At 44.0% G+C, this 16310-nt stretch overlaps 2 protein-coding genes across 5 annotated transcripts in view; one reads left to right on the forward strand and one right to left on the reverse strand.

Moving 5' to 3' along the window:
- Window positions 1-16310, reverse strand: part of LOC126167862 (organic cation transporter protein-like) — a 313728-nt gene that overhangs the window by 273325 nt on the left and 24093 nt on the right. The window contains exon 1 of one of the 3 annotated variants that reach the window (XM_049920512.1): window positions 9951-9967. The exons of the other annotated variants lie outside the window; for them this stretch is intronic. The gene's annotated coding sequence lies outside the window, so the exon portion shown is untranslated. Of the gene's footprint in view, window positions 1-9950; window positions 9968-16310 lie in introns of those variants that run through there. 3 annotated transcript variants of the gene reach the window in all.
- Window positions 10382-16310, forward strand: part of LOC126167908 (organic cation transporter protein-like) — a 168842-nt gene continuing 162913 nt past the window's right edge. For both annotated transcript variants that reach the window (XM_049920516.1, XM_049920515.1), the window contains exon 1: window positions 10382-10677. The gene's annotated coding sequence lies outside the window, so the exon portion shown is untranslated. The remainder of the gene's footprint in view (window positions 10678-16310) is intronic.

The raw sequence follows: 16310 nt of genomic DNA on the forward strand, positions 1-16310 counted from the left end.
CGCTGGCCACAAAACTTCTCAGACATGAACATTATTGAGCACATCTGGGATGCCTTGCAACGTGCTGTTCAGAAGAGATTTCCACTCCTTCGTGCTCTTACGGATTTATGGGCAGCCCTGCGGGGCTCATGGTGTCAGTTCCCTCCAGCACTACTTCAGACATTAGTCCAGTCCATGCTACGTCGTGCTGCGGCACTTTTGCGTACTCGTGGTGGTCCTACACGATGTTAGGCAGGTGTACCAGTTTCTTTGGTTCTTCAGTATATATATCAAAGCTGTCGAATTTCGAATAAAAACAGCGGAGAAAGCTGGTTGCTCAGGATCACTAGATGAAGTTAGTAACGATGCAGAACTACTGAAACGTGTCGTAGTGAGTGATAAATCATGGGTTTGCTACGGCTCAGTGGTTCCAGTGAAAGCATCCAATGTCGCCAAGATCTAAAAAATCTCGATGAGCACGATCAAATGTATGAGGGGCCTTCGATAAGTAACGCAACACATTTTTTTCTGAAAGCTGGTTGGTTTTATTCGGGATTCCAATACCATATTATTCCCCGCTCCTTTAGTGACAAAACTCTATTTTTCAACATAATCTCCGTTCAATGCGACGGCGTTGTGCCACCTTACTGGAAGGGCCTGTGTACCTGCATGGTATCACTCTTGGTCGACGTGGAGCTAGCGTCTTGCGGCATCGATAGTCTCCCCATCACACACGTACTGCTTCCCGCGGAATGCATCCTTCATTAGGCCAAACAGATGGGAGTCGCACAAATAGTACTTCGTTACTGTTTGTGGTCTTCTGTTAGGCGGCGAGTAACGCAACGGGCACACACCTTTGAGTGTCCCAACTGGTAGACGAATGAGTCAGCACTACCAACAGAGACGCCTAGTTGAGGAGCGAGGTGTTTGACTGTGATCCGTCAGTCACCTGGAATGAGAGTGTCCGCACGTTCCAGCACTGCAGGAGTCACGGCTGTGTGCGGCCGGACGGCACGCGGCAGATATAGGTTTACGAGACTTTGTTGTGATGATGAGAGACGCCTCGCCCAACGACACACCGTGCTTTTGTTCCCTGCCAGGTCTCCGTACACACTGTGCAAGCTCTCATGAATATCTGCGATGCTCTGGTTTCCCGCCACAGGGAACTCCATGACAGCTGTCTGCTTGAAACGCATCTTCGTTACAGACGCCATTTTGAAAGCTACATATAATGCCACTACCTATCGGGACTTTACGAAACTATCGGAGCTGAAGCAGGACTATTCCGCGATGCGCCACACAAATTCCGCATTTTTTTAAACACAAACTGGACGAGAAAAAAGTATTGCATTATTTATTGAACGCCCCTCGCAGATGTTATGTTCATTGTGTTCTTCGATTTTAACGACATAGTGCATGGCGAGATCTTGCCATAATGTCGAAAGATCGATAAGGAGTTCGCTTGTGTTTCTGACTTTTGCAGTAAGGTAAGTATCTGCTCAAACTTTGTTGTTTGTTTGAATTTAGCCATGTATGGAGTGAAACATGGACGATAAATAGTTTGGACAAGAAAAGAATAGAAGCTTTCGAAATGTGGTGCTACAAAAGAATGCTGAAGATTAGATGGGTAGATCACATAATTGAAGAGGAGGTACTGAATAGAATTGGGGGAAGAGAAATTTGTGGCACAACTTGACTAGAAGAAGGGATCGGTTGGTAGAACATGTTCTGAGGCATCAAGGGGTCACCAATTTAGTATTGGAAGGCAGCGTGGAGGGTAAAAATCGTAGAGGGAGACCAAGAGATGAATACACTAAGCAGATTCAGAAGGATGTAGGTTGCAGTAGGTGCTGGGAGATGAAGAAGCTTTCACAGGATAGAGTAGCATGGAGAGCTGCATCAAACCAGTCTCTGGACTGAAGACAACAACAACAACAATGTCGCCTCAGGCTCTGTATTTACCAGGCACGGCCAATGTGAATTTTTTCTGTTCCTAAAAATAAGAAAAACCTTAAAAAACAGTTGTTTTGCAAGCACAGATGAATTCAAAATGTCAGCCCGATGGAGCTCAAAGTTATTCGAAATATCGAATTCTAGAAGTGTTATGAGGATTGTAAAGCGCTGGCGCAGTTGTCTAATGTCTGATTGGGACTGTTTTGAAGGAGATGACATTGATACAAAAAGTAATAAATAAAATTCTTTCCGGAAAACAGAAATTCCCGTTATTTTCTGAAGACACCTCGTACATGTCATGCTTCATGGTTATCATCACTCATCAAGGGGTCTATGCATGTATAAATCTTCATATCTCTTAGGAATTCTAGTGCAGAGAACTCTCCATTACCTTTTTCTGCTGTTGATGACTACATTGACTCTGCATGAACCGTGTTGCTGTTTTTCAGTTACGATGAATCTGTAGCAAAAGGAAGAAGGTGACATCAGGCGACGGTATACGACTCGATGTCGATGTCAAGGAGCTCAACACACACACTGATGACTACACAGACCAGACACATTAATGTGACCACCGTCTATATTCGGCCTCAACGTAAAACAACCACTCAGATAGCAGGTACGGCACTACAGTATACGGGTATAAAGCGTGTCCGGGGGACGTGGGTAAAAGTGGAGTCGCTGTAATGCGCAAACGGAGCGGTGTAGCTGACGTCCAAAACAAGATGATCGTTGGCTTTCGGTCCAATGTTGTAAGCATATCCGAAACGGCTGAGTTTGTAAATCGTTCGCGTACCGCCCTGGTTAAAGTACACCGTACACAGCAAAATGGCGCTACCCTAAACTGACGCCACGGTAACTGTCGCAAAAAGGGCCATAGATGACAGGGGTGAATGACGGCTGCGGAGATGTGTACTGGCGAATAGACTTGCAGTTCTTGAGCAACTAATCGCACAGATGAATCAAGGGGCTACCAGCAGTGTCTTCTCAACAACTGTTCAGCGAACGTTGCTGCGTATGGGCCTCGGCAGCTGCCGCCTGGCTCATTCACCCATGGTGACTGATGTTCATCAGCAAAGAAGGTTGGAATTTTCTCGCCATTATCGCAACTGGGCGTCCATTGAGTGGTGACAGATGGCCTTTTCGGATGAATCACCTTATATGCTCCACCTCGGCGCGTCACGAATTGCGCGGCCCCTCCCGCCGGAGGTTCGAATCCTCTCTCGGGCATGGGGGTGTGTGTTGTTCTTAGCATGAGTTAGTATCAGTAGTGTGTAAGTCTAGGGACCAATGCCAACAGTAGTTTGGTCCCTTAGGAATTCCCACACATTTGAACATTTTATGCTCCACCGGGCACATGGTCGTTGGCGTGTAGCAATTGTCGGAAGGGTCCAGGACGGATGATGGAGCGTTACGGTCTGGGGAATGTTTTCGTGGCATCATTCCGGATGGATCAACATAAGTATAAATCTGTCTTCTGGGACTATGCCATCCCTACATGTAGTTTGTTTTTTCCTCAGCACGATGGCATCCACCAGCAGGACAATGCAAAGTGTTACTCAGCTTGCAGTGTACGCGCGCGATCCGAAGAACACCAAATAAGTTTACAGTACTCCACTGGCCACCAAACTCGCCGAAATTAATAGAATATCTGTGGTGCCATCTCGATGGGACTGATCGAGCCATCGATCTTCAACCGAGAAACCTAGAGTAGGTGGCCGCGACAATGGAGTCGACATGGCTCCACATCCTTGTTGGTACCTTCCAGAACCTCACTGACTTTCTTCCTGAACGTCTATGCTGCGAAAGGTGGGTATTCAGGCCTCTGACGGGTGGTCACGTTAATGTGACTGGCACGTGTAGTTCAACACGAATGCCGGCTTCAAAAGACACAGACGACAAATATATCGATTTTGCCAGCAGTCATATCGTCAGATTCAGCAGATTCAGAAGAATGTAGGTCGCAGTAGGTACTGGGAGATGAAGAAACTTGCACAGGATAGGGTAGCATGGAGAGCTGCATCAAACCAGTCTCAGGACTGAAGACCACAACAACATATCGTCAGAAAGTTCTTTTCATAGATGTTTCAAATGGCTCTGAGCACTATGGGACTTAACATCTGAGGTCATCAGTCCACTAGAACTTAGAACTATTTAAACATAACTAACCTAAGGACATCACACACATCCATGCCCGAGGTAGGATTAGAACCTGCGACCGTAGCGGTCGCGCAGTTCCAGACTGAAGCGCCTAGAACCGTACGTCCACAGCGGCCGGCTCGTAGATGGTACTCGATCCTCAATACAGTCACTCAGACTGATAGAACAATATTTGAAAGCGTGTGTCTATCTATTTCTTATATCTGTCATACTCGTAACTTGTTTCACAGTAAAGGCGGAATATTCAGTTTCTTGTTGTGATAGCATTAACTGAAGGTGACAGCGCTGAGAAGATGCTCGGGCTGGAAGGATTTGTCATTAGTTTTAAGTAACAGTAAGTGTTTCATGCGGCCCATGGGCTGAGCCAAGTCTTTCGTCTGAACGCAATCTAGACAGTTCGCCAGGTTTGACTGTGGATGACGTACGAGATGCCTAGCTCTGTAGTATGGGTGGCTATTAGAGTGGGTGTCCAGTGTACCGTTATGTTCATCTCAGTATGTTTGCTGACGGAATAAAAGAAAGAAGAAGTGTTGAGCCTGGTTGTGACGTTATTCATCTCCTAAGGAATAGCATCGAGGATCCGTGAATCTTAATGTGTTCTTCCAACGGAGGGACCATCATCATCGGTATGTGAGGCCCTGACGGTGTTATTACGTTTTATTTCTTCTTTTGATAATAATGCCTATCTTGGCTGCAAGTTATTTTCTGTTTTGTTAAGTAGTTCAGAAAAACAGATGTATTTTCCTCTAGCTGCTTGCTATACGTCACGTACTTTAACGGTATTACCAATAATGTTGTACGCTATCGTAATGCTTTTATTGATAATTTTATACGTTCTTTGTTTCTTTTTAGACACATCTGATGATGACTTCGTAGATCGAAACTAGTCAGAAAATAAAGGACTATCTGAGGCATAAAATTTGTTTTCAGTTACACATATTTTGAACACTGGGTCGCTGTATACTCCAATGTGATTTCGTCACACTTTATCAAGATTGTTAAAGAGTTTTGGGAACTTCATCCGTCTTATTTTTAACAGACTTGTGTGAATCACAAAGTGCAAAAGTGGTTCAAATGGCTCGAAGCACTATGGGACTTAACATCTGAGGTCATTTTTAACAGACTTGTGTGAATCACAAAGTGCAAAAGTGGTTCAAATGGCTCTAAGCACTATGGGACTTAACATCTGAGGTCATCAGTTCCCTAGACTTAGAACTACTTAAACCTAACTAACCTAAGGACATCACACAGATCCATGCCCGAGGCAGGATTCGAACCTGCAACCGTAGCAGCAGCGCGGTTCCGGACTGAAGCGCCTAGAACCGCTCGGCCACAGCGGCCGGCGAAAAATCAGAGAACATTTTCGTCTACCGTTATGCGTGTTGCAGTTGTTTACGTTCTGTATTCTTTACATTTTTTCTACTTCACTACCACCTGTTCATACTGTTTTGTGACAAAATAAACGCAACCTTGCAAAATTTCCGTTTGTTGCCGTAATATTAGATACCAATGAGCATGGGTCTTGAAGAGACTGGGAAGAAATCATTGACGACTTAATTCAAGAAATCTCCCACATATTCGCCTGCAGTAATTTGGGCCACCTAATTCAAGATAAAAAAGATTGTACTTTGAGCAGCCTCTTGACTGTCATTGTTTATTCGTGACTGTGTTATAATGAAGGTTATGTAAGCGTTCGGCAGCCAGTCACTACGTTAATATGTCATTATTTACGTTTCTTTATTAGCAACACGTATTTGAGTCACTTGTGTACGTCGGCAGGCATCAACAAGCTGTACGTGCTCCTCGCAATAACCAAGTGCCTATACGGTGGCCTAACGACCATTCAGGGCTTCCAGACGCAACACCATAAACGTGTTAGCAGTTACGAGCACTTAATGTATGTTACATATGACTTTCCACGGTCGGAAGGCAACATTACTGTCTATAAAGACTGGCTTTTCTGTGTGTTAGGAAGAGAGTCTCAAACGAATCTTTTAACTTCTACTTAACTTTCGTGTAATAGTCTAACAGCCTATAGAAAGGATGAATTGGTGCAGTTCTGAACTCGTAGCGAGGGAAGTCGCCGCAAAAATTCTGCTGTAACATCACAAAATGCTCAAAGCCCAACTGAGAAACTGATCTAAAATTTTTCTGCGATTCTAAGGAAACTACAGAAAAATTTCAAAACAATTTGTGCTCGTAATTGTTAACACGTGTATGGTGTTGCGTCTGGAAGCCCTGATTGGTCGTCAGGCCACCGTATAGACACTCGTGTTATTGTGATGTCATAGCTGATAAGATATGACACGAATTGTGATATTGATTGTTTGGAAGATATGAATGTAGTTGTTGCTACTTATTTTAGCCAATATATTGTTAATAAAATTAACCTGAAGTTTTTTCTCTGGATTCGCTAATTTAGTTAACAAAATTTCTGTTAGAAGAAGTGTGTTACCTACCTTTAGATGCTTGATGATTACACTACTGGATCGACATACGTTATGATTTCTTGTGCAATTTATACAAGTACATGTTCAAAGCCCCAACGACAAATTGCTTTAAAATTTTCCTGTAGTTTCCTTAGAATCGCAGGAAAATTTTAAATCCGTATGTCAGTTGGGCTTTGAGCATTTTGTGATGTTACAACAGAATTTGTACGCGACTTCCCTCGCTATGAGTTTAGAAAAAATGGTTCAAATGGCTCTGAGCACTATGGGACTCAACATCTTAGGTCATAAGTCCCCTAGAACTTAGAACTACTTAAACCTAACTAACCTAAGGACAGCACACACACCCATGCCCGAGGCAGGATTCGAACCTGCGACCGCAGCAGTCCCGCGGTTCCGGACTGCAGCGCCAGAACCGCTAGACCACCGCGGCCGGCTGAGTTTAGAACTGCACCAATTCATCCTTTCTATAGGCTGTTAGACTATTACACGAAAGTTAAGTAGAAGTTCCCAAAAGATTCGTTTGGGACTCTCTTCCTAACACATAGGAAATCCAAATGTTTTCAGCAGTCTTTATAGACAGGAATGTTGCCTTCCGAACGTGGAAAGTCGCATGCAACAGACATTAAATGCTCCTAATTGTTAACACGTGTATGGTGTTGCGTCTGGAAGCCCTGAATGGTCGTTAGACCACCGTATAGGCACTCGTGTTATTGTGACGCCATAGCTGATTAGATATCGTACGAATTGCGATATTGATTGTTTGGAAGATATGAATGTAAGTACGGTGTCTTATGTTGATTGTATTGCTGTTCTTAATTGTGATTATTAGCTAAGAGTAAGGTTGTAAGTCTGTGAGAAAGCATTTCGCATGCCCTACTCAAAAAATCTGTGGGAGAGTATTAAGCGAAAACGGCCCCTCTAATGGAATTATAACTGTCAGCAGTGTATATGACCTCACTCGGAAAGACGCTGGGAACTGATCTGGGGTTCATTCCAGGCTACTGAACCGCAATCTGGTTACCGGGACCTTCACGCCACCACCTCCCCTCCAATTTTCGGAAAACATCCCATAATCTGAACCGACTATCTACTGATCGACCGTCGCTGTACCACTATTGTTAATCATCATCGATCATGGGGGCAGTACGTGGAGTGAAGGAAAAATACAGTTTGCAAGGTCTCAGAGCGTCTCTCATTAAGTTTCATATCTTGTTTTAAATGCAGATAAACGTAAGTTAATGTGACTGATTAGGAGAGACATTCGCCATGAAATGCAACGAGCAATTAATGTCAGTTGCAGGGAAAGCGAATGGCCGCCTATGAGCTACGGGGAGAATTCTGGAAAAATATAGAGCCTACACAGTAGACGGTGGACAGAACGCTTGTGCGAACTGAGCTCGAGTATTACTCGAATGCTCAGATTCCGTAACAGTTCACATTAACGAAGACATCGATATATTTCAGTCATTTGCTGCTAGAGTTTATACCGATTGGTACGGAAATGTTACGGAAATGCTCTGTAAATTAGAGGGGAATACTAAGTGGTGGCAAGACAATCTTTTCGCCAGACGCTATTGATGAATCTTAGAGAACGAGAATTGGCGACAGATTGCAGAATGATTCTGATGCCTCCAGTGTTCAGCTCGCGTAAGGGCCATAAGGAAGAAAAAGAGAGATTATGGGTCACACAGAGGCATCTACATCTATATTTACATCCATACTCCGCAAGCCGCCTGTCGGTGTGTGGCGGAGGGTACTTTGAGTACCTCTATCGGTTCTCCCTTCTATTCCAGTCTCGTATTGTTCGTGGAAAGAAAGATCGTCGGTATGCCTCTGTGTGGCCTTTAATCTCTCTGATTTTATCCTCATGGTCTCTTTGCGAGATATATGTAGGAGGAAGCAATATACTGCTTGACTTCTCGGTGAAGATATGTTCTCGATACAACAAAAGCCCGTACCGAGCTATTGAGCGTCTCTCCTGCAGAGTCTTCCACTGGAGTTTATCTATCATCTCCGTAACGCTTTCGCGATTACTAAATGATCCTGTAACGAAGTGCGCTGCTCTCCGTTGGATCTTCTCTATCTCCTCTATCAACCCTATCTGGTACGGATCCCACACCAGTGAGCAATATTCAAGCAGTGGGCGAACAAGTGTACTGTAACCTACTTCCTTTGTTTTCGGATTGCATTTCCTTAGAATTCTTCCAATGAATCTCAGTATGGCTTCTGCCTTACCGACGATCAACTTTATATGATCATTCCATTTTAAATCACTCCTAATGCCTACTCCCAGATAATTTACGGAATTAATTGCTTCCAGTTGCTGACCTGCTATATTGTAGCTATGTTGTGTACATAGTTCCCCGAAGTCAGCGCGTACACAACTTTCCCACTAGAGCGCGACCCGCTAAGCACAACAGCGCAGGCGCAGCGCTCGTCCGTCTCCGCACTACGAGATGGCGCTGCCTTAGAGACGGACCAAATTCTGCTTCCGCCGATCCGCATATTAATGTGTAACGCAGCCAATGAGATTGCTGCTAACGTAGAACATTTTCTCCTCGCGGATCACGCTCACGCAGTGATAGCTGAACGCGCGAGGGATTATAACGAGTGTACAGACCTCCGATTAACCAGTCTGCATTTGTCTGCACCAGTCTGTACCAGTCTGCATTTGTCTGTACCAGTCTATATTCAAGTTTCAGTCTGCGCCTAATAAGATTACCATATTCCCGTACATAGCCATGAAGATAAATGTATAGACACTTTGTCAAGTATCAGAGATATGTGAGAATAAGATTACCGTACCAAGACCAAAGGAACTTCAGATTGTCAATTGTAAACAGCATCCAGAATCAAGTTATGTAATGTCTATGCTTTTTATTATTTTAGTAAATGTATGTGAAAATTAATCAAGTTCTGTTTAAAGTTGGTCACTGGCAATCTGCTACTCTAAGCGTGCAAGTGGCATTTCTATCGTCTGACCTAATGGCAGAAGATAAACACGCCACGATAAGACCACGAGACATATTGCTGACACTCGCCTACTTCGTTGAAGCGACAAGTCAAATAATCTGATGGTGTGTGTACCGAAAGTCTTACAGTACGCACACCACAAGCTAAATGATAAAGGATCTTTCTTTCTATGTATTCGCAGCACATTACACTTATCTACATTGAAATTCAATTGCCATTCCCTGCAACATGCGTCAATTCGTTGCAGATCCTCCTGCATTTCAGTACAATTTTCCATTGTTACAACCTCCCATTGTTACAGCCTCATACCGGCAATCAAGTTCTCCGTGCTCCATTTATAAGTGGAACAGCAAAGGGAAAGAGACTAGCTGTGGTACAAAGTGCTCTCCGCGATGCACGGGACAGTTGCTGGCAGAAAGTGGATATAGAACTTACCAGGCCTCCACGTACTGGGTCGCCTCTCGATTGTGAATATCCCGATATGTCCCAACAGCTAAGATGAGCTGTCTTCAGTGTCCATTCGATATTTAAGAGTACGTGTATGTCCCGGCTTGTGTCTCAACAGTAGGTTGTGACAGACTCGCTGAAACGCACCGATCGTACGTAGCGCGCCCGCCTTTAGACTGTTACACATGACGCAAGAGGAAGATGGATGAGAAGGCTGACGGACCACTAATCGCCTACGCCGCCGCAGAAGGAGGCAACAAGTTTACTCTTACGCCCAAGGCGTTGATGAAAACAGCCCTGGCCTTTCATTTAAGAACTTTTCGGGGTGAAGCTGACGGAAATCTCCATTGAATAACTACAACATCTCGGTCCTTACTCTCGCGTAACACTATCGCGAAGCGCAGTTAGCACTTACCGACGGTAGTCACCAGGACGAAACGTCCCGCGGGAAATTGCCGGACGTTTCCACCTGCAATTCGCGTTTGATGTTTAGTTGGTCAGCACTCGAAGTGTTCCGAAAACAGCAGATAGCATCTCGGCAGTGTTTACCGCCTCAGCTGGCCAATTATGAGGGACTCGGGCAGATAAAAACAACCCGTGCGCGTCGGTCTGTGTCACTCGCTCCGCGACGGCTGCTGTGCAGGAGGTCAGGGTGCGTTTCCTGGTTGTGGCGGTGGGGGCTCGCACGATCGGCCGTTTCATCGACGCCGTAAAGGTATGCAATTTGCACCGCGGACTGTGTTCAAAGAACAGTGATCGCTGTACAGTATTTCACCGACGCTGGCCACTCCGTTAGCATGTGCCAAAACCCGACCCAAACAGAAACGATATTCCTTTGTTTTTCTATAGATTAATTTATATCCACAATACGATTATATTAGAAAATGATCAACGACCGGAAGTACAAGTTAAATATAGTATAAGAATTTTTCACAGGAAAGGAGCTATTACGATGGCTGATCAACAAAGACTAACTTTTTTTTTTTTTTTTTTTTTGAGCTGATGCCTGCATTCCATTTTCTTCTTTCCTCGAGTCCTAGATACATTACCTCCTGGATCCTATTGTGTTGGGAATAAGAGCTGATAATTATTTTAAATTCTTAACTGTATCCCGGCTACCTTGTTAACAAAAAGTGCTGACAAAAATTACTTCCATAATCGCGATTCAGACCAGTAAACCACGAGAAAAATGTGATAGTGATTTCATAACCTTACTCTAGCGAACGCCGTTTCTCTTACTGTTCAAATCTTGCGGACAAAGGGCTTTTAAAGGATTTCACTGTCCCTCCTAACTATTAATTGTATTTTCACGCCGGCCGGGGTGGACGAGCGGTTCTAGGCGCTACGGTCTGGAACCGCGCGACCGCTACGATCGCAGGTTCGAATCGTGCCTCGGGCATGGATGTTTGTGCTGTCCTTAGGTTAGTTAGGTTTAAATAGTTCTAAGTTCTAGGGGACTGATGACCTCAGAAGTTAAGTCCCATAGTGCCCAGAGCTATTTTTTTGTATTTTCACTTGGCAAAAACAGAAAAGGGCGTTTCGTCGCTTACCTCTGCAGGCCCCTCTCCATTAGTATCTGTCGCCACTGTCTCATTATTTTTCATATGTTCCAGCAACTTATCACTGCACTTAGTTGCTCAAGTATGCTAATGCGGTAGCGGTCGACTCGGGAGAAGTCAGGGCAAAGTCTGGTAATGAAAGAAATTAGCATCACTTTTAGTTGTAAAAGGGAGGTGAAATGGTGACGTAAATTCTATGGATGGAGACTACGGATAGATGGTGCTCGATAGGGGTGTGGATAGGCCGTGAGGCGTACCGAAGGTAGTCCGTGCAGTTGCGATATCGGTCCCGGACGGTTACCGAACTTGCCTAGTAAGTAGGAGATCCCGGGTTCGAATCCCGGTCTGATACACATTTTCACTCGTCGCCGCTGATTCCGCCTGATGTCCCGCTACAGATGATAACAGTAATCCCCCTTCAATTTCCATATAAATTCTATGTCTTCTGATACCAGACACTGCGCACTGTTGTCTTGAATTAAATTCCAAACTCATGCATAGTGTTTCATGGGCTGAGACCATGTCACACTGTTATTGGTGATCCGTTTGCCGAATGGGGACGTTCAGCAAGCCGGCCCCTTTGAAACTATTCAAGAGTAGCAGTCACTCGCTAAGTTTACATGATGCTCCCAGATCCGAAGTTGGTAGAACGATTTATCAATACCGTTTGTTGCTTATCATGTAAACATTTGACTGACGATTTTGGTAACCCAGATCTAGCGACTAGATTTCTTCTTCCACAGTCAATATTCACTCCGATGTAAACGTCCAACCGTTTTTGAAACGTACTAGATGTCAGGTGCTTTTAGAAATGCTGACTAAACTGGACGAAATGAAGCTTTGTACAGCGAAAGAGAAGAAAAAATATTAGATTGAGCAGGAACTTGTCGACTTCCTATGTTAATAGAACAAAAACTGTGATTCTGTTATCTAAATTAGTAACTAACAACCAATATCCAGACATCGTTCGTGAAAAACTAATGACAATCTTAAAATTGATATTCGGTCGATTAGCTAAATCGAGTCAGGCCTTAAAATGTAAACTCCCCCAGCGGAAATTTGTTTCCTACGTTCGATTTTCGCCTTCAGGAGCACAACCCCTGCTGCAAATCGTACTTGTTTCGTGCCATTCCAGGTTTGTGACTGGAATGAGAATATACTAGTAAACGGAACTCAGCACGTGACTCTTAAAGGGTCGTACTTCTCGTAAGTGAAGCAACTCACTGTTCGTGATATACGGGGTGTCGCAAACGTTAAGATTCAAAATAATACAGAACATAGAGAACTTATAGAAAAGAGCCAATCATAGGAGATGAATACTGCAGAAAGTACGAGGCACTGTGGCATATGTTCCACGTACCAAGATAGACTTACAGCAACCAGGTTATGTCTTTTAGTATTCTTAGTGCCTTATTTTGCAACATTTTTATCTTGTATGGGTGAGTTTCTGCAGTCACGCCCCAGATTTTACAGCTATATAACACAGCAGAAAGAACCAACATATTCCACAGGAATTGTTTTGCTCTGGTTGTCAGTCCGTTACCACTTATGTCCATAAGTGATATAGACTAGACGAACCTTTAATACACACGTAAGTGTTTGCATTCTGTCTGACGCTGCTATTTATCTATTCCGGATCTTCTCTTTCATCTTCTGGAGTCATAGCAGGCAGGCCAATCAAGAGCGCTCGGAAATGAGAAGCCACAGTGCTAGGTATTTATTTATTTTATTGTATTTATTTGGTCTCTAGTTCCCCAGCTATTTAGCCAATTATATTGATATTTAATATTACACAATTCATTATGTTAACAGCGGATTTTCGATATATCTCACCATTTCTTAATTATATATTGTTAACGCGAACATATAAACTTCCTTATTCTTGTACTGAGGGTGTTAATAATCGGCAACCATTTTCCACTGTAGTAAGTTTTATAAGGTACATCACTGTGATTGAACAACACATTGAGCAAGTGAGTAACACACACAAACAACCAATTATAGAATGACTACACATGATTTCTTGTTCTGGTAGCAGTTACTGGTGTGCACCTGTAAACTGCTGTGGCTAGGTGTCTTCACATCTTGAAATTTAAGAGATGAATGTCCGTCTCTTGAAAGTATCTTGCGATGTGGATATACAGGGTGTCCGAAAAGTCTTTCCCTTATTACATAAATTGATAACTCAGGCTAGAAGTAAGATACAAATATGAAACTGGTGTCTAATTGTTTACAAACTATCAAAGTTTTTTTCACACATCAGTAAACTTCCACATGAGCACCCTTGGTAGCACGTAGCACATCTAGGCGATATTCAGTTTCCGTCCACACATTAGCCAACATCACTGGAGGGATCGATTCAACGACTGTGGTTATCCGTTGCCGCAGGGTTTCAAGATCTGGTACACATATTCGGTAGGCCTCGTCCTTGACATAACCCCATAGAAAGAAGTCTAATGGGGTTATGTCAGGAGAGCTTGGAGGCCAAAAACGTTGGCCCATCACGACCAATCCATCGCCCAGGAAAGGTCATATCGAGATAGGCACGGACGTCCAAACTCCAATGAGGCTGTACACCATCTTGCTGAAACAAGACATCGGGGTGATACTGAAGCAACTTAGGAACAGCATACAGTTGCAACATGTCCAGATACACTGCAGATGTGATGGTAGCCTCAGCGAAGAAGAATGGCCCGATAATTCGATCGTGCAATAGCGCGCACCAAACATTCACCTTTGGACTGCCTCTGGTGCACTCCACGACCTCGCCAGGGAGTTGTGAACCCCAAATGCGCACATTATGGCGATTCACTACTCCAAAGACAAAGAAGGTCGCTTCGTCGGAAAAGGCAATTCATCTGAGATAACCATCATCGTCCTCAATACGTGATAGCATTTCGACTGCAAAGTCATATCGACGTGTGCTGTCATTGGGCAACAATGGAAGTGGAATTTTACTGATGTGTGAAAAAAACTTTGATAGTTTGTAAATAATTAGACACCAGTTTCATATTTGTATCTTACTTCTAGCCTGAGTTATCAATTTATGTAATCAGGGAAAGACTTTTTGGACACCCTGTAGATTTTTGCTGACAAGCAAGGTTCGTGACACTTGTGGGACGGGAATTCCCAGTTTGGCGATTGCATCATGAAGTCTAACCTAATGACTGGTTTAGCAGAAACAGCCAAGAAGAAGCTGATTCAGATCTGCTACTTCTGAGAGGTGGTCTTTGCAGTATGGATAGATTAAACCTTTATTTCTGTAGAGATGCACACACGTGTGTATTTCGCATTTTTATGATCGATGCTGTACGTTGTCATGAAAGTTGTAATTGACTACCGCGTTCTCCTGGGAATGTGTTGTTGAATCAGTGCAAAGTTTTATCCTTTCGTCATCTGAGAGGTTTCCTACACTTGGTACCAAACATCAAATGCTCCTTTAGTTTTAGTAGTTTTGAAATCTGCTAAGGGAGACGTGCAAAGAAACGTATTTCTTCCGTGATACCAGTCTTGGTGGAGGAAGAGATAGTGAGGAAGTGGCCACGCGATATATACCGTGCCCAAAAGTCCATCCTGTACATTGCTGGCGCTCTAATCAGGAAACGCTCCTTCCGAATTTTTGATACTACGTCTAGTCAAGCAGAGCTAAGAAGGAAGCCGTTATTCCTGTTCACTAGATTTTCATGCAGTCTTATTTCCAGCGCTTCCTTGGTTATAGAATCCAAGAAACCCACAACGCGACGTAGCAACTTCGTAGCTGAAAATAAGTCCCTCCGTGATGCTGTGCTCCGTTACCACGTGCTTTTCTGAGCAACCAAGGTGGACGATGATGCTCTCGCGTTCTACACATCCCTTGTGAGATGTGGCATTGCGTTTGACTGATGTACTGGCGGGCACACTCATATATGATGCCATACACAATAGATGTACTAAGTCCTAAAGGATATGTTATGGAGCCCAGCATGTCTTCAGTTTTTCGTGTAGGGCAGATAACCCGCCTAACCATTATGCTTCTCCAAGATCCTGGCTGTCTTGGCGGTGTGCGGTCCAGCAGCATACGTTAAGAATGCTAGGCCTTTGCCGTAATGTCTCTCCTTTCCTCTGGTCGTCTGTCCTGAGAGCGCGTTTTATTCGCACATCCAAGTAGCGGTTCCCGGTAAATCTCTCACGTAGATGATGTAACTGATGGGGCAAGACCACTTTGCCGCAAACGGCTTGGGCTATGTGCACTAGGGAAGTGGCTGCCAAGAAGCGCTGTGCTGGATAATGGCATTTTGTAGTGCTTAGACTGAGGTCTGTGTGCATTTTCTTACGGTACACAGGAAGCTCAAGTGTACCATCCCATTTCTTCTTTATTAAAAGGTCCAACAAAGGAAGACAACTGTCTTTACTTCTGTGGTAAAATTTGTGCTGTTCGAGCGTCACCTAATGTCCATCAGTTTTTTATTCCCATCAAGCCACACTACGAACGTGTCGTCCACCTACTTATAGAGCGACTTTTCCTTGACCAAGAGGTTCCAAGCGTTGTTTCCTCGATGTGTTGATAATTAACGTCTACCTATTCATAGATCTTAAGGCACCATTGAAAAAAGTGGTGCTGAGCATGTGTCGAACCAGTTCTACGCTTCTCTATCATTTGTGGTGGGTATTCTAATCGCACCCGCATAAAGAGTACATGACGTCAAAGCAGAGAAGCAGATCACCTTTGTCCAGGTGCCATGAAGTCGCAATGGAGACACATAGTATCACCCGTCTGCTAGGGTTCGAGTGACGTGACGTCAAATCTGAG

The sequence above is a fragment of the Schistocerca cancellata genome, chromosome 1, assembly GCF_023864275.1.
Source record: "Schistocerca cancellata isolate TAMUIC-IGC-003103 chromosome 1, iqSchCanc2.1, whole genome shotgun sequence".
NCBI lineage: Eukaryota > Metazoa > Arthropoda > Insecta > Orthoptera > Acrididae > Schistocerca > Schistocerca cancellata.